Below are 23,656 nucleotides of genomic sequence, written 5' to 3'. Positions count from 1 at the left end.
TTCTTGTACACAACTATTTTTTAAAGAAATACTAATCAATAACCAAAATTGATAAACATAACTCAGCCACATAGATAGTATCTACTTAGAAATGCATCTCGGGATTAGAAGCAGTCGTCAAGTAGAAATGATTTCAGCTTTTCCCTAATTCTGACAATATCTGCCAAGACATTAATTCACAAGGGCGGTGGTCAAATATTTCTGTGGTTCCGTACTTTGCTCCTTTCTATGCGAAATTAAGATTCAGTTTTGGATAGTAGTGGCTGTTTTTGTTCCTAGTGTTAGATTTATAAATTCTGCAGTAATTTTGAAATTGTGCTTGATTGTCCATACCGAATTTCATAAGAGAGTAAATGAATTGATGGATTGTTCCTGGTATCAGTACAACGGAAAAACAGCCGAAGTTCCAAATTTCACTTTTATTTACTTGAGGACTCATTTCGGGTCGGGACCGATTTTCAAACCATCTAGAATGTCAAGATGGTATTTCCTAAAATATAAAAACCATGTCGATATAACATGCATATACGTATAACAAAGTGGAAACCAACAGTTACAGAGCATTCAGATAACTGTTGATTTACAGTGTTATACGAATATGTATGGCTCTTGTATTTCGAGAAATACCATTTTGACAATCTGTATGATCTGAAAATGGGTCCCATCCCGAAACTAGTCATCAACCAAATAAGAGTGAAATTAACAATTTTGGCTGTTTTTCCGTTCTCTTGATTAACACAAGTTGTTGCTCAACAATTACTCCAGCATGCTGGAGATTCATGTTATTGGTATACCTAATTTTTTAAACAGTTGCCTACATCATGTTAGAGGATGGACACCAGATGATATCGTTGTAGCACGATTCTTTGCAATGAATAATTTGTGGCAGTATCTGAAATTGCCCTAGACAATTTTTTCACGTGACGGCAATAAATAAAAGTATGCAACAGAAACTAATTTTCTGATTCTTTTAGCTTCAAAATTAGCAGTTACACGTACAGCAAATTTTGCAGAATCAGCTGTTTCGTAAAATCTGTGACACATGATTTCCAATCAAAACCTTCAACAGTACAGACACCTATTAATTTTGAGCAATCAGTTCTATGTATTTTCCATCCTTCCTGATGTATTTCTATTGAGGCCTGGTACAGAATTGAGTGAACTCTGTTTTCTCCAGACTATTTATCAAGAACAAAAACAAAAATTTCTTTCATTGTTCCATCTGTTGTTATAGCACTGTTCGACGTGATTATGATGTATGCGTCACCATCTTGAATCCGACAAAGAGTGCTATTTCTGCTTTGTCAGTGTAAAATACATGTAGCAAGAAAAAGTGGTCCGTGAATTGAGCCATGTGGAGAGCCAGAAGTAATTTGTCACCCAACAGATATGATTCATCAGGAAAGGGGCACGAGCAGTCTAAATCAGCCTTTCGACTCCTGTGAGCTGAATCTTTCTCTCTTAAAATGGCGAATAGCAAATGGTTTCATTGTATATTTCGTAGTGGGGAAAGTAAAAGTGGCGACTCGCGGTGCTTGTGTAGTAAGCCTGCCACAGTGGTTCTTTGACGCCTTCTGGGCCCACTCTTGAGAATGCTCTCGCGCTTTATGGGCGGCGCCTGGCAGCCGGGGCCCGGCCAGCAGGCAGAGTGCTCGCTCTCGGCTGCCGGGTCTGGCTCTCAGCTCTCCTCTCTCTAACCGCAGCCTCCAGCTGCCAGCCGCCTCTCGAGCGCCACTCGAGGACATCAGAGGGCGCCTCACCTCTCGCGGCGCGCTTTCATCTCGCTGCAGCACCTCCCAACACTGCCAAATAAGCCCTCAGCAGGCGGCTCTAATTCTATTTTGACTGCGGTGTTGGTTTCTCACCTCCGTTAATCAAGAAGTACTTACTTCTCGTATTTACTTTCACGGTAATTATTTCGTGGATTGGTGTTTCACCCTGCGTCCAACAAGTACATGAAACTTTTCTACATGTTAAACTCTGCGGTCTTTTAAACAATAATTCTTCCGGGTTATATGGCCGTGGTCCATGGAATACTTCTATTCCTAACGTTTCGTCCAATACTACGTTGCACATCCTCAGAGGTATGGCTGGACCTGTTGAGTCCTGCCGACTGACGAGTCGGGCGTCGGAGAGCGGCCTAAATACTGAGGAAAATGGGGGTGGTCTAGCTTGCACATAGTAGCAGAGAGAAAACTAGTCAAAGATAAAATGTAACTATCGATAACAGTCCGTCATAGATAAAAATCACTTATCGATTCTGTAACGCCACTGTCCATATCTCGCTTAATTTCAAGGCCTCTTCTTTTCTGTTAAAATTATCTTCATGTTATAAATTTCAACAGCCTCCCTATACAGTCGTGGATAATAGTTCGTGGTAGCACTTAAAACTGTAGTTTCAGAAAACTTAACTATATGGTCACCGGACTGAAGTGCATGTTCCACAACGGGCGATTTATCTATTTTACCAAGTCGGCAAAGACTTTTATGCTCCTTTACCCTCGTATTCACACTTCTTTTCGTAGTACCAATATAGCCCTTGCCAGAGGTACACGGAATTTTATACACATCGCTAGATGATAATGGTGGCCTTCTATCTTTAACAGAACGAAGTACTTGTCCTATTTTTGTGGTAGGTTGTTGTGTACCATCCTTGTCCTTTGGCCTGCTGTAATTAGGTCTTAAAATATGAAGATAATTTTAATAGAAAAGAAGAGGCCTTGAAATTAAGCGAGATGTGGACAGTGGCGTTACAGAATCTATAAGTGATTTTTATCTATGAAGGACTATTATCGATAGTTACATTTTATCTTTGACTAGTTTTCTCTCTGCTACTATGTGCAAGCTAGACCACTCCCACTTTCCTCAGTATTTAGGCCGCTTTCCGACGCCCGACTCGTCAATCGGCAGGACTCAACAGGACAAGCCATACCTCTGATGATGTCCAAAGTAGTATTGGACGAAACGTTAGGAATAGAAGTATTCCATGGACCACGGCCATATAACCAGGAAGAATTATCAACAACAGTACCATCCGGTCGTGAAAGCCTTCATTGTATGATTTTAAACAACAAATGATGAAATGATGTGGTGTTGTGGCCCTGAACTACATACCGTCCGACTCAGAGTTGCAGTATTAAAAATTTTGGCTGATTTCGTTATCTAGGGGCTGGGATACGGAGCTGCCGCATTACTAGCCAAATACTTCTGAGTCAACTGTACACAATACGAACATACACATGAATCGAATTGTCGAAGGTTTGTATCATTCGGCAGTTGCGAATGTAACGTAGAAATTTATAAATGAAAGATTGCAATTAAATAAATTCTGCAGGTACTAACCTAACGACTTTAAATGATGAGTACCACAGTAGAAGTACTTCTGAGAATGTGGTATATTTCTGCAAAACACTTACTGGTGTCGATGGTCCAGCAATTAAATAAAATATACGTTGAATAACAGGGAAACAATAGATTACTGCTGCACGTAATTAGTTATGAACAACAACATAGCTCGCCCGATATTCACTTATAAACGCACTCTACGCCTTCACTGTAGAAGCTACGGAAATCTCACAATTGCACAAGTCGGCACTCCGAAGTATTTATATCTGCCGCGACCACGCGCAGACCGCTCCACACTCCAAGTCTCTCTCGCGACCGTGCGTCGCGCCTTCACGTCCAGCACGCTCTCCGTGTCGTGTGCGAATCCCCAGCACTGCCGCACTGCCAGAACTCGCTTCCATCCAGTCTCCCCATTCACGAGCGCTGTGATTGGCTAGAGCGCTCGCGCCATGTCTTCAAGCCAATGCTCCCACACAAACATAAAGAAGCACATACGAAATGCTGGAGTTACATTTAAATAACTGGAAATTAAATGAATATTCCTACGGCTGGACCATAAACATTCTTTAACACATATTATTCAATAAATAAGTTAAATAAAAATATATCAAAGGAATAGAACAGATGGTAGGCCAGTAGCCTAATGTCTCTGTGCTTTCTAAAACACAATAAACATTTAACCAATTTCTTCATGAATAGTATATATCGAATATAAAAAAAGACATTTACAAGCATGCTGCTACCGTTTTTTCTTGTAACTGGGGAGTACTTATGGCCTGACGCGATCGATAGTAATCGGCCTCTTTGACCTCCAATAACTCATGTACTATTCAAGTTACATGCCTGTAATTCATACCAATTTAGGTTTACACTGATAACTTTATAAAGACACGGCGATCGGCAAAGTCGGATGAAGCGTTTATATTTTGGGTGTTACTTGTATAATTTACTGTCAGATACTAAATTTTAAACTAATAAAGATATTGAAAATCTGATTACACCATAAGAATCGTCGTGCAAATAATAGTAATGTACATGTTTCCTTTTGAGGTATCATGATTCATCTGGCTACTATTAATTTCTATACGAACTGTGAAATGTCTGCCATTAAGGTCTCACAAAGTCCGCCATCTGTGGCCGTCCCGGCGCACGGCGTCACCAAGGAATTCCCAGCCACGTGCTCGATGGACCACGCGCTGGGGCTACCCCTTTCGTCGGGCTAACGTCGTTGTCGCCTTCCTACAGTAGTGGAGCACCCCCCCCCCCTACTTCCTCTCCACTACACCCCCCCCCCCTCTCGCCGCATATACACATTCACAGTTCCCTCCAGAAATTGAGGATGTATCTTATCACAGACCCGTTCTTCTAGTGAAGTAGTGCCATCAAGTTTGTTTTTCTCTAATTCGAAGCACTACCTAATTACTAGCTATCCCATCTTCCAACGTAATCATTCTTCAGTAACGCTACATTGGGAAAGGTCATCTTCTCTTTTGATATGTTCAACACAAGAGTACACACTTTCAGAAAAGTCTTCCTGACTTAAATTTGAATTCGATGTTAGTAAATTTGTCTCTCTCCAGAAAGGTTTTCTTGTCTCTGACAGACGCCATGTACTATCCCGTTTGCTTTCTGACATCCACAGTTATCTAACTGCTCAAATGGGAAGACTCGTTTACTACATTCAGTCTCTCACTGAGTAATCCAACTCCATCATCATCGTTCGGTTGAATTCGGCTACAAACAACTACCCATGTTCTACTTTTGTTGATGTTCAACTTATAACCTAAAAATAAAAAAAGTACTTTCATACCGCAATTTATTTTTGTTTGCTGGAGGTAACCGGTCTCAGATATAATAAATGTCGGACCAAGATTGGATACCACTTGAGAAGACGAAGCCCGAAGCCACTGTGCAATGCTGAAAAGGTATCCGTCACCAGCTGCCGTTGATGATGTTTATTATAAACGAAACCTATTACCTCCAGTAAGACGAAAAAAATTGCGACGCGGATTGTCACTTTTTATTTTTGTATCAAGTACGCTGAAGTTCTAACGTGGTTCCAGAACTTCTTAACTTATTACCTCTTTTCGAGACAAACGTCATCGGCAACCCTTAAGATTTTTATTTCTTCCCTCTAAGCAACAATCCCTTTTCCAAATTTCTCCTTGGTTTCCTTTAGTTCTTGCTCTACGTATAGATTGGATAGGATGACAATAAAGTTGTAATCCTGCCCCTCATCCTTTCATGTCCTTCGACTATCAGAACTGCAGTCTTGTCTCTGAATAAGTTCCAGATAGTTTCTCGCTCTCTCTATTTTGTGCCTTATTATTTCAGAATTTCAAACAGTGTATTTAAAACCGTATTTTCTACTCGATACTCTGAAAAGTTTCTTTTTTAAATCTACAAATATTATAGATATCGTTCTGACTCTTTAAACCGTAACGCACAAAATATTGCTGCTTGCGAAACATTAATTTTGAACTGTGACATAATTATTCAGAAATTTCATAGGTAATCAGAACAGCTAATGTTATAACAACCTAGCAATATCGGAGTGATAAGTCTAAATTTTTCCGTAGTAAAATGCTTTGGGTCCTTCAATTTACATTGACACTCACTTTACATTGACACTCGACATTCCATGAACAGGTCAACATTTTGTAACAAGGCTTCTGGTAACAAATTTTTCCTGTATGAATAATGATTATAGCTTTTGTTGTACAATGAGATTTTGCAACTATTCTGTGGTTTCCTTACAGCATTCAAGAGTTCTTGAAAATAGGAAAATACCACTTAGGAGATATGGACTTGTTCTATCAGAATATCGAATGTGCCAGAAGATTTTCTTATTATCTCAGGGAATTTTCATTGAATATTAGGTGAGAAAATGCAGTACTATAGGTCTTGGTACGTTGGAGGATACTGTTTGTGGTAGGTGAGACTGAGCCAATGAAGCTGCTCGTAACTGAGACGAACGGCAGTTAATCTGTACCTACTGCGTTGATGGGGTAAAATATGTAAATATGACATTTTACGGAACTGCTTCAAAGTCGTGAAGTCATCAGGCCAGCCGTGGACTCTTCGACGTGCAGACGGTGAATTCCGGTAACCGGAAGGACCCATAGCGGAGGTTTTCATTTTCGGTACTTGACCACTTCCTAAAAACGAGAATTGAGATCCCTGTTCGTGGGTCGCGTAGCTCCATCGACGGTGTCGACTTCAGAAGGCAAGCATCGTGATTTCTTGGCAGCAACCTTTTGCTATATTTTGGAGCTAATAGCTGTTTAGAGGAAGTACTGCTTGAAGACACGCACTCGGCAACATTTCTTCCAGTGAATTATTTCCATGTGATCTAGAGATTTTGCACGTCTGTTGACTCGCATAGGTCTGAACTCTTATCCAGAGTGTGTTTCTCTGCTATTCCCATTACCCTGCAAGAAACCAGCTTGTAAGTTAAGTGCTGACTATTCGGGTCTCTACAGGTGTACAAGCAGAGGTGTCGCCCACAGTTAGCTGTGTAACCTTATCAATTGCCTCTAAGCATTGCTGGCGACCACTTATAACTATTTTACAAGTTTAAAAGTTCAGTAGACAGATCTGCGCCCATCGATTAATGTATCCTTCTCTGTCCGTGGTATAATTACGTCAATTAGAAAACTGAGACATTCCGTACGTGATCTGCGTTATATGGACTGTGGCAACGGAAGCTTCGGACTACGTCTTTGTGGCAAAAAAAAAAAAAAAAAAAAAAAAAAAACCTGTCTGTAGGCGCGTATTGCAAGTGATGTTGTGCACCATAGCTATGTATATGGCACTCCTACGACAAAATTTAACAAAATCAAACACCATCAGTTTGTTGCGTATGAGACCGGTTCTTCTTGCTTATTTTGGCATCACTGACTGAGGCAATCTGTTCCAAATTGTAGTTTCTGGTTGCCCCATGAGCGCAGTTTATTCTTCCCCCTTTCTTCCCCCTTCCTTCCCCTCTCTTCCTATCACCCCCTCCCCCCACCTCTCTCTCTCTCTCTCTCTCTCTCTCTCTCTCTCTCTCTCTCTCTCTTCTCTCTCCCTCCTGTGTACACATTGTACTTTGTTGTTGTGTTGCAGCTACTACTGTTACTGTTTTTTATATTCCTACTGGCTGATGTTGCCACTGCTCATGTAACACAAAGAACACTATATGGGAACAGAGGAGTAGAGAATTATCTTTCTACGTAGCCAGGAAACGCCCAGATAGCTACAGTACATTCTACACGTCAGCTGAAGTTCACTGTATTTGACGTGTGCTATCATTTATTTGAGTGGTTGCTCGTTGATTATTGATGGCCAGTGTACGCAAATACCAGTGACATCTATCATAAACATCTCGCAATCTATCGGTGAGACGATGTGAATGTAGTCAGTGTCTGGAAGTGCTCCTTAATGTTTATGAATGAGCAAACAGATGTTTACGACACAAAGAAGTTGAGCCTTCGTCATCACAGATGCGCTGAAAGGTATTTGGATCGCTTCATAAAACAGAATATATGAAAATGGAGGGAACTCCACCTGTATGATGCGGACCTCGACACTGTTTTGATCATTTGGTTCACAGCACGCAAGTGCGACAGTGATCAAGACGTCGATGTGTAAAAGTAAACGCTAGTACGATTATACGCAGGTGGGAGCCTTAGAGGTCTCGTTCTCTGTTCTCTACACAGAACACGACTGTTTACATGATGAGTGTTTTGTCTTCTAAATGAGGTGCCTACGTACACTGAATGGTGAATAAAAGTGAGATGACGGCCATATACTTCTAATGCTTGCAATTACTGAAAGCTTGAATATTTAGAAAGAATATTTTATTGAAAATTTGCGTAAAATTGTTGACCAAAATGAAGGTATCTTTTGAACTCCATCCCTGTTGACAAACAAACAAATAAGCCAATATCACGCCGTATGTGGGTCCAACAGTGAAGCGCTTTTGATAGAACTGTTTTGTTTTTTAGGGTGTTTTGATTTCTATTCTTATTTCTTGATCTATGTAGGCATCTTAAGTAACATTCAGCGTCCGCCCGAAAAGTACTGAGACAGATTTTATTCCTTGCTTACAGGCAACGTCAGCGCATTCATTATGGTGAAAACTTGAACTAATAACTGTAAAAAAGAGACGTGCATTGGACCAGTCAACTGTGAGCAGGAAATGTCAAGTATAAGACGCGCTATCATAGTGTGTCAACATTCTTGTGGCAGATGGTACGGCACTTCACCATCTGGAGGAAGGTAGATGTTGCAGATACTAATTTCCTGCATTGTCCTCACTCTGACAGCTACATGATCTGAATGTGTCTGAAGGGGCACAGGTTCGCTACAGACAGAGGTAAGGACGTAGATACAGACTGCACCTGACATATTGTTACAATCATTATATTTTTGTAGTACTTCCGATACCTACGAAGGACGGGGGCCCGCATTGCAGGAAACGAAACCAGGTTTCCTGATGGGCAACGCAGGTGTAACGCTTAAAAGTTGTCGTAACTCAGCCAGATGGGAGAAAAAACCGGTGCAGTTCCATTGGAGGATGACTCTGTCAGTCGTCTGGGAAGGCTTGAAGAGTCAAAGGAGGCCGTTTATGCCTCAGGGTCACCTGCCGCCACTGGTTGAGTGCTGGTATCCAGGGCCATTGCGCCCGAAGTGTCGGCAAGATCTAGCTCCTCAGGGGAACTGTTAAGGAGTGATGGTGTGGAGGGCCACTGGAGTCTCATGTTTCCTAGCTGATTTCTTCTTCATTGATTTGCCCTTTCGATGTTCTTTAGGGGCTTTTTGGGAAGGTTTCCCTGAAGTAGCGTCAGGGACAGAGGAAGGGCATGAAACCCTTTTACCAGCAGCACGTGGCTCCTTCAGCCGCTGGCTAGTGTCCACTTCTGCAGTTGTGGAAACCTTGGGACGGAAAGTCTCGAGGGACCCCTTCCATGTGAGAAGACTCGGAATAGGCTGTTGCTTCTCCAGCTAGGGTGTGGGTACTGATGTCCCTGGCGTTTGGGAGGCATTGTGCCCAAAGTAGAAGCTCTGGGAGCAACAGAAGAAGAGGTGCCCACACCATCAAGGTGGAGGATGGAATTGGGCTGTCCTGAGGGCCCACTATACAAGGCAGAGACGAGGAGGCTGCCATCTTCAGTGAGGTTGACGTCGATGTATCTGCAGCGTACGAAAATATCAAGCGAATGGGGTGCAGCCGTTCATATTTCCGTGTAGCCTCTTGATAAATTAGTCGGTCCAAGGTCTTGTACTCCATAATTTTCTGCTCCTTTTGGACTACTGTGCAGTCTGTCGAGCAGGGTGATTGGTGCTCTCCACAGGTGACACAGTTGGGAGGAGGTGCACATGGAGTATTCTGATGCAATGGACGTCTGTAATCTCGAGTGACAAGTGATGCTGGAATTGCAGTGAAAAGACGTGTACCCGAATTTCCAGCACTTAAACACCGCATAGGGGGAGAGATGTATGCTTTCATGTCACATTGGTATACCGTCACCTTGACCTCCAAGTCCAAGATGAAGGCACCAGTAGCAATTCTATTATCTTTTGATCCCGTATAGACGCGCCAGATGAAGAGATAAATTGGTGCGGAACTTGTCGTCGGACTGCAAGAGAAGATCGCGATGGAAAATAATCCCCTGGGCCATGTTGAGGCTTTTATGGGGAGCTGACGGAAACGGGGATATCACCCAGCTTTTCACAGGCGAGAAACACTGGGGCTAGTATGGGGATGCTATCTGAAGGAGGACTGTCCCATTTCTCATTTTGGGCAGCGCGTTCACTTACCCAAACTTGTCCTCCAGGTTTACACAAAAAATAGAGGCTTTGTAGCTAGAAAAGTGTCCCCATCTGTTCTGCTGCAGTTAGAAAACGTACAGAAGAAGTGCTTCTCTTGACAGTTTCACGTGGTTGTGTTAAGATTCTGTGCGCTGTACACAAGTTGGGGAAACTAAGTTGTACATCTGAAGCATTAAAACCACCATCTGAACGTTTGTCTGCTTTTTTATTAATCCAGTCTCGAAACGTTTTGGACTAACGGATTAGTACACTGTGCATGCAGATTTATTCCTAAGCTTGCTTTTTATGGAACTTCTAACCAGTGGGCGCGCGTAGGACCGACTAGTTTACGGACGTGCTCCATCACAGAGTGACAAATAAACGAGCGTAACATACGAGCAGCGATGATGGGTGGCCCCTCTGTTTGGTCAGCCGGTGCAGTGTGGCTGTGATGGATGCCTGGGTGGCTACCGGACTTATGGTACCTTAGCTGTCAGCACACACTGATCTCGCACCTACACTAGTGGCACCTATTTATCTTGTTGAACAGCTGTCAGCGTATATCGAGCTTGGTGCACAATCCCTAAAACCAAGTGAAAAATAAATAAATATATAAATTGTAATGTTAAATTGATATATGTGAGAATGAGTCATAATGCGGTAGATGTGTTTTCCGGAGTAAACCAAGAAGAATAATCTGTGCCGACCTCCCTGTGAAAGAAGATTGGTTCAGCAGAATGGCAAGTGTCGTAGCTATTTGTATTCTATGCGTTTAATTTACTTCAGAGTTTCTATACTTTTAACAGTCCATTAAGACAACGTCATGTACAAGTAGTGAGGCGCACTACTTAGGTGACTTCGAGAAACCCCAGGAAGAAGTTCCGCGCTTCGAACTTTTATTGGTTTCCCAATACCGCTTACTCCTGTGTCGGCCACCCAGTCAGTGTAAGCCACTTCTCCCATTCACGACTGGAAACAATAACGCGCGTACTCAACTGTACTGAGGATATAGTTTTATTGTCCCTTCATTTCACTCGTACGTAGCAATGTCCTGTGATCAAAGGAGGCTTGAGAATGAAGTTTCCGATCGAGAAGACACAAACTATTCAAGTTACGAGATTGGTACAAAACTCTTCCTTATCAGTTAACTTTTAACGTAAAAGTTTTCTTGGTATGGTCAATGTTTTAAATAAGCAACTATATTTAGTTCAGCTCCATTATGCCCACGCTGGTGGTCCAGATACGTGAACGACACGTTCGCTATGTGACCCCATGGAGAGACAGAGATACATTGGCTTCATGAATATTTCAGCAGTCTACACAAGGATATTCAGTTCACGCTCGAAACAGATAAGCTTCGTGCAATTCCATTCACACTCCTGGAAGAGAGATTGTCACAGAAATGATACAGGATTTGGGCTGGAAATCATTAAAAGAAAGGCGTTTTTCGTTGCGACGGAATCTTCTCACGAAATTCCAATCACCAAGTTTCCCCTCTGAATGCGAAAATATTTTGTTGACACCGACTTAGATAGGGTGGAACGATCACCACGATAAAATAAGGGAAATCAGAGCTCGTACGGAAAGATATAGGTGTTCATTGCTTCCGCGCGCTATACGAGACTGGAATATAGAGAATTGTGAAGGTGGTTCGATGAACCCTCTGCCAGGCACTTAAATGTGAGTTGCAGGGTATCCATGTAGATGTAGATGTAGAAGTATACACGGCGATTCAGGTGGTAGTCCAAATGGTTATATGTAACGTTTTATTCGATTTAGTCTATACTATAACCTCCTGAAATATCTATTATTTCCCCTGAAAGACTCTGTGTAGGACACTGGATAGCATGCTAGGGCTGAGAGTATTTCAGAAGGTGACACACACGGAGAGGGATTTACATGCCAAATCACATCAGCGCAGAACTCAGGCATCCGCTCGCTCCCCACACGCGTCAGTGTCTTAAGTGATGCTCAGAATATAACATCTGAACTTAAAATTCTGCTAACAACGTTCTTGGCTACTAGCGTTAACATGATATCGCAGTGCATACACTGCGGGAACTGTTACGAAATACATCACATGTATTCGCAGATGCGAATATGAACAACCATCAGCTGTATAATGAAATGACGACACTGAAAATTTGTGCTGGATCGGCATTCTAACCCAAACATATGGGCGACAACATGTCGAAGATGGAGTCTGGCCGTGACCTCATTCGGGGAGCCGTAGTGAATGAGGAGACCGCTTGCGACAAATGGACTATCTGGATTCGGTTCCTTGTCTGGTACAAATCTTCAATCTCGTCATTTCATTATACAGCTGAAGGTTGTCCATGTTAACGACTACGAAAATATTTCATGTAATAGCTGTAACATCAAGTTGATACGCACAGCCATGGGGACATAGATATTAATTTATACTGCTTGTTGAACTACGTGGCTGTTTATTATATTACTTCAAGAAAACCAGCAACCAGGAGCTGGCAGCCGTAGTTCGTAAAGTAATGAAATGAAGTACACACACAAACTGCGACCAGCAGCCGGCCGCAGTGGCCGTGCGGTTCTAAGCGCTACAGTGTGGAGCCGAGCGACCGCAGGTTCGAATCCTGCCTCGGGCATGGATGTGTGTGATGTCCTTAGGTTAGTTAGGTTTAATTAGTTCTAAGATCTAGGCGACTGATGACCTCAGCAGTTAAGTCCCATAGTGCTCAGAGCGATTTGAACCTTTTTTTTTTGTTTTTGTTTGTTTGTTTGCGACCAGCAGCGCGTTTTCCTTATGTGAAGGGTGTCAGCGATCAAACCGGATGAAAAGTCTGGGCCGTGCTCTGTCGAGCAAGTCTTCTACAGTAGCTGTAAGATTCAAAATGTTTCAGACTCTGCCGAAGAAAAGGCACATGCCCCGCACACTGCAAGCGCATACAGCGAGAAACTGTCAACCTGAAATGGCCTACATCGGCGAAACTGGCAAACCAGCAGGGAAACGCAACAGCGAGCACAAGCGCTACATTCGATTTGACCAGCACAACATTCGGTGGTGGCCGAACTCTGAAAAAGCTACGGCAAATTAGTTAGCTAGTTGAATGTTCCGCAGATCATTTGAACGATTTTTCTATAGGAATGATGTGGAGCGAGTCAGTTTACAGAATATGTATACGTTGTTAGTGTTAACATTAATCAATTTATTGTTTTAATCAATTCATGCGACTACATGCTTTAACAGGCTACCAGTTTTTAAATAAAAGCCGGTCGCTGTGGCCGAGCGGTTCTAGACGCTTCAGTTCGGAATCGCGCTGCTGCTAAGGTCGTAGGTTTGAATCCTGCCTCGTTCATGGATGTGTGTGATGTCCTTAGGCTAGTTAGGTTTAAGTAGTTCTAAGTCTAGGGGACTGATGACCTCAGATGTTAGTACTTAGAGCCATTGGAACCATTTTTTAAATAAAAGTTTGTCCGTGGAATAAAAGGAGTTTCCCAGAAAAAAATGACTTTTAGTTCGCTTTAAAACTTGCTTTGCTACTTGCCGAACACTTTATGTTATTGGGCAAGTGTTTTAAAATTTCTGTTACCACGTATTCAACTCCTTTCTGAGCCACTGATAGTTTTACAAACAGATAATAAACGTCAGTTTCACCTCTAGTATTGTAGGTATTGACATCACTATTCTTCCGAAATTGGAATGGATTATTAATGACGAATTTAATTAACATATATTTATATTGTCATAGTGCTGTAACAATGCCTAATTCCTTATATCTCTGGAGTACATGACAAACGCGAATGAACACGATCAGTGCTTGGTTTCTAAGTGATGAATTACCACAAAAAACATTATTCTGGAAGACATCACTGAATGGAAATATCAGGAGACTGATTAGTTTATTTTTAAGACTAGCAATTGGCTCTGAGCACTATGGGACTCAACTGCTGTGGTCATCAGTCCCCTAGAACTTAGAACTACTTAAACCTAACTAACCTAAGGACATCACACACATCCATGCCCGAGGCAGGATTCGAACCTGCGACCGTAGCAGTCGCACGGTTCCGGACTGCGCGACTAGCAATTATACCAAGAGTAAGAATACTGAAATGAACTGTTTGAACAGCTCAGTAATATGCTTTTTCCCGTTCACCTTTTCGTCAATATGTATACGCAAAAATTTGGAACATTATACCCTATGGACTGACTTCTGTTCATATGCTGCATCAGTTGTTGGTATGATTGTTTGTTGTACATAACTGAACGTAGCGTGTTTTCTCAAAATTAAGGAACAGTCCATTTTCAGACAGCCACTTAACAATTCGTCGAGAAATGAGTTTAACAATTTCTTCTGTTGCTTTCTCTCTAATGACGTTTATTATAACATTAATATCGTCTACAGAAAGCATCAATTTTGCTCCATGGAGTGGAAGGTCATTCACATATGTAAGCAATGCACGCAAAATTGAACCTTGATGGAATCCATTCGTGATTTCTCTCCAGTCGCTAAAATTTTTTCTGCTTTCAACACTGCTTCAATCCTTCCGTCCAGCTTTTTGTATCCGTTTCTTAAGTATGATTCAAACCAGTTGTGTGTAAATCCATCAGTTCCATAAGACTTAAGTTCCTCTAAGAGAGTGAAATGATCTAAGCAGTCAAACTCCTTGGAAATTTCATACAAAATAGCAGCTGCTGATATTTTATTATTTAAGAAGAAAGTAAAAATCTGCCACACTTGCATGCTTGCCAAGCAGCTAGGGATGATGAAGGGAATATCATGGAGCTGATCTAAATACTAGAACATCCTAATTATGTGAATAGCAAGGGTGACTTTAAGCTTTGCCATCCTGTCTGCCAGCAATGAGGTCGCAAAAGGCCGCACGAACAACTTGAGACGATACGTGAGCTTTACTTGCGAATAACTGCCGCTGCGCGACCTACACTGAGGAGTCAAAGAAACTGGTACACCTGCCTAATATCGTGAAATGCCCCCGCGAGCACGCAGAAGTGCAGCAACACGGCATGACATGGACTCGACTAATGTCTGAAGTTGCGGTGGAGAGAACGGCCACGATAAATCCTGCAGGGCTGTCCATAAATCCGTAACAGTACGAGAGGGTGGAGATCTCTTTTGAACAGCCCGCTGCAAGGCATCCCAGATATAGTCAATAATGTTCATGGCTGGGAAGTTTGGTGGCCAGCGGAAGTCCCTCCGCCACACACCGTCAGGTGGCTTGCGGAGTATGGACGTAGATGTAGAAGTGTCTGAACTCAGAAGAATGTTCCTGGAGCCACTCTGTAGCAATTCTGGGCGTGTGGGGTGTCGCATTGTCCTGCTGGAATTTCCCAAGCTCGTCTGAATGCACGATGGACACGATTGGATGGAGGTGATCAGACAGGATGCTTACGTTCGCGTCACCTGTCAGAGTCGTATCTAGACGTATCAGGGGAACCATATCACTCCAACTACACACGCCCCACTCCATTACAAAGCCTCCAACAGTTTCAACAGTTCCCAGTTGATTCATAAGGTTGTCTCCAGACCCGTACACATCCATCCACTCGATACAATTTGAAATGAGACTCGTCCGACCAGGCAACATGTTTCCAGTCATCAACAGTCCAATTTCGGTGTTGACGGGACCAGGCGAGGCCTCATGCTGTCATCAAGGTTACACGAGTGGGCCTTCGGCTCCGAAAGCCCATATCGATGATGTGTCGTTGAATGGTTCGCTCGCTGATACTAGTTGATGGTCCAGCATTGAAATATTTAGCAATGTGCGAAAGGATTGTACTTCTGTCACGTTGAATGATTGTCTTGAGTCGTTGTTGGTCCCGTTCTTGTAGGATCTTTTTTCCGGCCGCAGCGATGTCGGAGATTTAATGTTTTACTGGATTCCTGATATTTACGGTACACTCGAGAAATGGTCGTACGGGAAAATCCCTGCTTCATCGCTACCTCGCAGATTGTGTGTCCCTTCGTTCGTGCGCCGGCTGTAGCACCACGTTCACATTCACTTAAATCGTGATAACCTGTCATTATAGCAGCAGCAACTGATCTAACAACTGCGCCAGTCATTTGTTGTCTCATATAGGCGTCGCCGACCGCAGCGCCGTGTTCTGCCAGTTTACATATCTCTGTATTTGAATACGCATGCCTATACCAGTTCCTTTGGCGCTTCCATGTATAACAGTGTTTAATTCATAGTTTTATCATTTGAGGATATTTATTTTATATTCCGCCTAACATGAAGCTGGAATATTTTTATGAATCTGATGATGGCCAGTCAACCGATACTGATTATTTAAATAAAGAATTTTACCATCAGTTCAAGGATGACATTTTTCAAATAGTAAGGTCGGTAAGTGAAAGTGCGGTAAAGTCGCCAGGACGGGAAAAGTGGCGACTGCATTTTCTTTGCCCCGAAGGGCGTTACTGTCTGCCGAGAAGTGATCAGACTAGTTCTGGTATAAAAGTTCCTGCAGACGAAAACTGTGTGCCGGATCAAGATTTGAACTGGTTAACCTCTACCTTTCGCGGGCAAGTGCTCTACCGACTGAACTACCTAAGTACGACTAACGACCCCTCCTCACACCTTTTCTTCAGCCAACATCTCATCAGCTTCTAGTTCTATTACACGCCGCCACTGTTGTGAGTGAGACAGATCGAAGTAGCTTGTTTCATTACTATTTGTATGTAAGTCGTCTGATGTAGGGCAGTCATTTGTATTATTCTTATTAGCTCATTTATATGGAGAGTAGTAACATTTTACGATGTCAAAGTTTGAACAACGTCTCTTACTTTACATATACAGGTATTGTTATTTATTTCAGTTTGATAATTTCTTCTGTGGATCACTATGGCGACATGGTATCCGGTTGGGGAAAGTGGTCACACTACCCCTCGGGAAAAATGTTCAAGACGTTCACCGCAATAACAGCTAGTTACCACCAAACAGATACACATAATACAAAAGATAAACCTGACTTCTAAATCCTTCTATATGCAATGCTATCATCCACCATTCTATTCCTTTGTGACAATTTTGAATTAATTTCGTTATGTTCTTTAAATCCGTGTCTGTCCTTGTATATTTGGCCCAGTACAAAAGTCCGATGGGAAGCGAAACTGCAGCCGCTTGGCATTCTTTCAGACACTAGGTTGTAAAGATGCCTGGAAAAAGTAACCGGAAATCAGAGAAAAAAACGTGGCATTCTGTTTCGATAGCACTGTCCACAGGAGCCGCTTCAGTACGGAAAATTGGTCATTATCTAAGCCTTCATTAAAACGCTTGTAGATCCAATATACTATTTCGTTTTTCACTCAAAAATATTTAGTGTGATACCTTAGAATATGTAGATTCAAAATGTTTAAGACGTTATCGATAACTACAGTTTGAGTCTGGTGAAAACTGAAGTTATTTTGAGTGGCCACTGTAACCGCCCTCCCTCTTCTACCCCTTCCATGCGACCCGAGGTGCCTCCCTATAATGTCAATATTGGCTCTTAAGCAAAGTAGTCTGACGACTACTGCTATAAGCAGTAGCAAATTCCCACTTCGTCCACCACAGGAAACCAATCTAATAAAGTTTCACATTCTTTCCAGCGCAGGTACTCAATAAAATAAGCGGTTATCTAAAACTGTGATGTAGTACAAGGGAATGACAATGTATAATGGACTGTGGATGACGAAATACGCCAGTAGTCGCAAAGGAAGTCCTCTGTGGCTGTGGTCCAAACGCCTGTTTCATGACGCCACAGTTCGATACGACGCAGTACCACACCCAGAAAACTTTTACGTCATGTGACTGGCCGCGAAAGCTTACATTTTCTCCGATCAGTTTACACTTACCTGGCCATGAACTCGGCAACACCTCGCTTTCGCTCTGAGAGCAGGCCGGAGTAGCAGCGGCAGACAGAGTCTCAATCCTGTCCAGCCCTCGGGACTTGGTGACAGTACAGGACAGGACAGGCCGGTAATCGTAGATGAGACAAATGGACACCGCACAGCGGGCCGGCCCCGAGGGATCAGCCTCCAGCGTTCCTCCAGGAATAGCACTGTGCAGCGGCAGCAACTGGAGAGGGGAGGCTCCACGGCGACGCTGGTCCAGCGGTCTCTCGTGCTTCCAGCAGCGCACTCAGTCGGCCGATCTCCGGACTGGCCCCTCCAGCGTTAAGCCTCACACCAAAAACTTTCTCGGCTAGTGATGGGTTCGCGTCACTTCCCAGCGTGTAACTCAGCCACGACGTGAATTGGTGTGGAGCCAATGACGTCAATTATTAACTGGTTTTGGCAAGTATAGAGTTCTGAAAGTCTAAAAATGCAGATGGCGGCTATAGAATATCAAAGTTCTTTCACAAGCTGCGACATAGTTCGCTTATATGAACAGTGATCCAATACTGTCAAATGTTTTTTTATTCCAGTCTTTGATCACAATATCAATTCTTTTGTGAGTAGCCTGTTGCAAAAATGACTGTGTGACCGATGTAACCTATTCTACACATTTTAGATCTATGTGACGATGCTATGCTGAGTATACTTATATAATCTGACGATGCCATTATGGCCTTATCACTTTAGGACATGGTGTAAAAAAGATCTGACGATGGTCATTACTGACTGAAACCGGTCATCGTCAAAAGAAATGATATTGTGATCAAAGACAGAAATAAAAAACATTTATCAAAATTCTACTTATGCTCCATGTTATGAAGAGCGGAAACGACAAAGCATTGACGCTGATTGTGGCGGTGTCACAATCTGCCAGCGTCGGAAGCTAACCAGACCTCGTCATGCTCCCTCGTATATTTTGTGCTCTTAGTCTTTGAACTGTTTTTTTTTTTTTAATTTGTGTTCGTGAACCATTCTAAAATTTGCATAAGAACTTGATTTCCTCCTACGGATTTACTCCCACAAGAGCGATCAAATATCCGGAAGCAAAAAAGATTTAGATTCTTCAATAGCGTGACTAAAAAGTCCACGCCGTACATAAAAAGACCATAAACTGATTAAAAACATTTTCAAAATAGAAAACGACTGTTCTGTTGAACCTGATAAATATTTTATCGTTATTTGGCACACATAAAAGTGTCGTAAAGGATAAATTAAAAATATGCTATTTATTGTACTGCAAATATTGTGTGACGTGTTTGTATGAACCTAGGTCTTACCGTAGAAGACAGAGTAAAGAAAGGGAGCAAACGTACGTTTATAGCATTTGTGAGTGTTTAGAGAAAGCTTTTCGCAATGTTGACTCTAATCCAACCTTTGAAATACAGAAAACAGCAGTGATAAAACGCAGGAAGTGAAACGTTGGGTACCAAATGTACAGAAACTAGACTGCATTTACAAGAGCCGAACGGCATGATAGGAAAGCAGTGGTTCAGAAGAGAGTGAAACGGGGTTGTAGGCTATACCTGATGTTATCCAACTTGTTCATCGAGCAAGCACCGAAGGAAACCTAGGAAAAATTTAGAAAGGGAATTAAAGCTTTAGGAGAATAGATAAAAATATAATGTTTGCCAATTACATTGTAATTTTGGCGGAGCTGGTAAATGACTTGGAAATTCAAATGAACGGAATGGATAATTTCTTGTAGAGAGGTTGTAAGATCTATAAATGTAAAACTAGTGGAATGAAATGTAGTCCAAGAAAATTAGATGATGTTGACAAAATTAGATTAGGAATTTGGACATTAAACTTAGTACATGGCGTTCGCTAAATCTAAAGTGTTACGAAATATTAGGTTCCATGGGGGCTTAATTAAAATAAATGCAAATAATTTTAATTTTTGGTAGCTGTATGTCCTATTACGCTATGTCTCGTAAACGGTTGGCCCTGACTAGTATTATTACGCTATCTGACTGCATAGAACAACAACAAAGAATGAAATGGAAATTTTCATTAACACAATTAATTAATTAAGTCCCCAGCAACTATAAAACCTACGAAACCAAAGCACAAGTGTAACTGTTCTGTGTGTGGAAGTATGACTCAACGTACGCATCTGGCACGGTTCTTCTTCAACAACACAAGAAATTTTAAATATCATTTATACTGAATTAATAAAAAAAATAGAAATACCATAATTACTCAAGAAAACCAGAATTACACTCTAATACAAGAACACAAGCCAGATGCTTTGTTGACTGAACCTGTAATGACGCATTATTCAGGACATTGAAATAATGAGAAAGAAAAGAAAAGTAGTTTGTTACCTTAATTTATATTGATGAAAGGCACTCTAGACATTACAATCTCTCCACACCGACTCGCTACTATCACATCTCAACAAGAACTTTTCAGTATCACATCTCAGCAAGCACTGCCTACTAGCTCATCTCAACAAACACTACTCACTACGACATCTCAGCACTGACTACTACGAGTTCTCAACAACCACTGCCCACTACGAGTTCTCAATAATCACTGCCAACTACGAGTTCTAAACAAGCACTGCCTACCACGACATCTCAAGAATCACTGCCAGTGGAGGCGGCGGAACAATACTCTCTAGCGCGATCTCTGGCGCTGTAGCTCAGTGTAGCCACCTTTCATATGCCCTTCCTCCACGGGCTAGAATTTGATGGTATTTTTGCCAGCATTGGTGGTGAAAATACCACCAAATTCGTCATAAAAAATACAGACAAAAATAAAAGATAATATTAATGCGTAAATATCATATAACTAGATAAAATTTTGGCTTTGCACTGACCTTTCAATAACCTAATATATAAAATACAGTAAGCAATACAAATTCCTTCATACATGTGACTTTACATAACAGTTTACACAAGTATTATGTGGTTAAACAGTTCAATCAATAGCGTCAGCAATGACGAATATGTGCAGGTAAGAGTCTCATAACTTTTCACAAACAGTAATACACAAAAAATCAGTTTATACAAATATTCACATAAACACTTTCCATAGCTCAAGAATAAGCAGTTGATAGTTCCAGCAGTAGCACCCAGCAATGGTCAACAGGTGCAAATACCAACAAGTAACATTATTTCAGTAGAAACAGTCCATCAGTGGCACCCAGCAATGTTGAGCAGGTGCCGACACCAACAAGTGACATCATTTCGGTAGAAGCAGTCCATCAGTGGCACCCAGCAACGTTGAGCAGGTGCAGACACCAACAAGTAACACCATTTCAGTAGAAGCAGTCCATCAGTGGCACCCAGCAATGTTGAGCAGGTGCAGACATCAACAGATGATATCTTTTCAGTAGAAGCAGTCCATCAGTGGCACCCAGCAATGTTGAGCAGGTGCAGACATCAACAGGTAACACCATTTCAGTATAAGCAGTTCCATTAGTGGCACCAGCAATGTTGAACAGGTGCAGATATCAACAGGTGACATCTTTTCAGTAGAAGCAGTCCACCAGTGGCACCCAGCAATGTGGAGCAGGTGCAGACACCAACAAGTAACACCATTTCAGTATAAGCAGTTCCATTAGTGGCACCAGCAATGTTGAGCAGGTGCAGACACCAACAAGTGACATCATTTCAGTAGCAGCAGTCCATCAGTGGCACCCAGCAATGTTGAGCAGGTGCAGACATCAACAGGTAACACCATTTCAGTATAAGCAGTTCCATTAGTGGCACCAGCAATGTTGAACAGGTGCAGATATCAACAGGTGACATCTTTTCAGTAGAAGCAGCCCACCAGTGGCACCCAACAATGTGGAGCAGGTGCAGACACCAACAAGTAACACCATTTCAGTATAAGCAGTTCCATTAGTGGCACCAGCAATGTTGAGCAGGTGCAGACACCAACAAGTGACATCATTTCAGTAGAAGCAGTCCATCAGTGGCACCCAGCAATGTTGAGCAGGTGCAGACAGCAACAGGTGACATCTTTTCAGTAGAAACAGTCCATCAGTGGCACCCAGCAATGTTAAGCAGGTGCAGACATCAACAAGTAACACCATTTCAGTATAAGCAGTACCATTAGTGGCACCAGCAATGTTGAACAGGTGCTGACCGCAGTCCATAATATTCACTTTCACTAATCACACTGTTCATCAGCAGAAATTAAACATGACTAAATGTCACACATCATGTTGAAAAGTGCAGCACCATCACTAATCAGACAGTTCAGGCATGAACAATAGTTTGAATACACATACAATGCTTTTACACTAAACATACAAATCATAATAAACACACAAATGATATCAGATAATTGTCATATTAAATATTACAAATACACAAATATCAGCAAACCTATAATTTTTATGGGTGTCAGTGCAAGCCACAACAACAAGTAAAATAATATTTAGGAGATAGGTTGGTACCAATTTGGGATAGGGAAAGGAAAACACACAAAAAACACTCACTCATCTTTCATCCACATTAGTGCTACTGTGTAATTGAATAGTGTTAACTGTGTAAATGCAATTCTGTCAAAATTTTATGTTCATCATGTGTATCAAGTAGTAGTGGCAGCAATGTATAACAGTCAATAATAGTTAGTCAACGTCATAGTCATCATGTCAAGACCAATGTTTGCCAAGCCAGATCAAAATGTACGGATGCTGAACAACTGTCAGTGACCCAAGATATGCAATTGCTTCCTCTCTCAAAAAAAAAAGTATATACTGCTTAGTGATTTAACAAAGTGTGTGTGTAGACAATCTTCCTGCTACTTTAGTGTTCTAGTCTGCTATTTTTATCCTCCTTGTTCCATATACACCAACAAAAAAATATGCTCCTCACTTACTTCACCTCTTATCCACCAAAACTCCAATAATCATCAGCATCACATAATCTCAATACTTCAATAATACATCTTCAATACGTCGATACATATAAACCTTATCATCAATATCATTTACCTTACCTCTTGTCCACGAAAACTCCAATAATCATCAACTTCACATAATCTCAATACCTCAATCATACCTCTTCAATACGTCGATATATATAAACCTCATTGCCAATATCATATCACTTCCATAACAACTCTTTCCTCTAGTCAGTCTCCTCGAACAAGTACAGACAAAATCCTAGTGCAAACTTCAATTCAGCATCCCATACAATCCGAAGACACAGTGTCCACACACAACCTCTGTGTAATCCATCTGACCCAAATTTTCTACTCATTATAAATTATAAGATACATTTTGGTTCCTTGTCCATCATTAAATAAAAGAAATGCATACATGACCTCTAACAGACTTAGTTCGAATAAATCTCAGTAATTAAGTACGATTACGAAGTGTTAATGATCGTGATATTTCAGTGTGTACACCACTTCAAAAATTATGGCAAACAGAAGCAAACATGTGGAGTATTTCTCGTGTCAAGTGTCACTTCCTATTTCAATTGCTCACGAAGAATGCAGTGTAATAACTGTCAATGGTCTAAACCTAGTGTTGGTATGTCATGTCGTTAGCTTCCTTCCTATTAGCATAAATTTATACAGCTTCCATAAAACCTCCAGCTCATGTGACTTCTATGCAGTTTCTTGTACCAATGTCGTTCGTAGAATTTTAGCAGTTCATTTTCTTATCTTAAAAATATAAGGCACTG

Source organism: Schistocerca nitens, chromosome 1 (assembly GCF_023898315.1).
Source record: "Schistocerca nitens isolate TAMUIC-IGC-003100 chromosome 1, iqSchNite1.1, whole genome shotgun sequence".
NCBI classification, from domain to species: Eukaryota; Metazoa; Arthropoda; class Insecta; order Orthoptera; family Acrididae; genus Schistocerca; species Schistocerca nitens.
The sequence above is the reverse complement of the archived record's forward strand: the minus strand, read 5'-3'. Positions refer to the sequence as shown.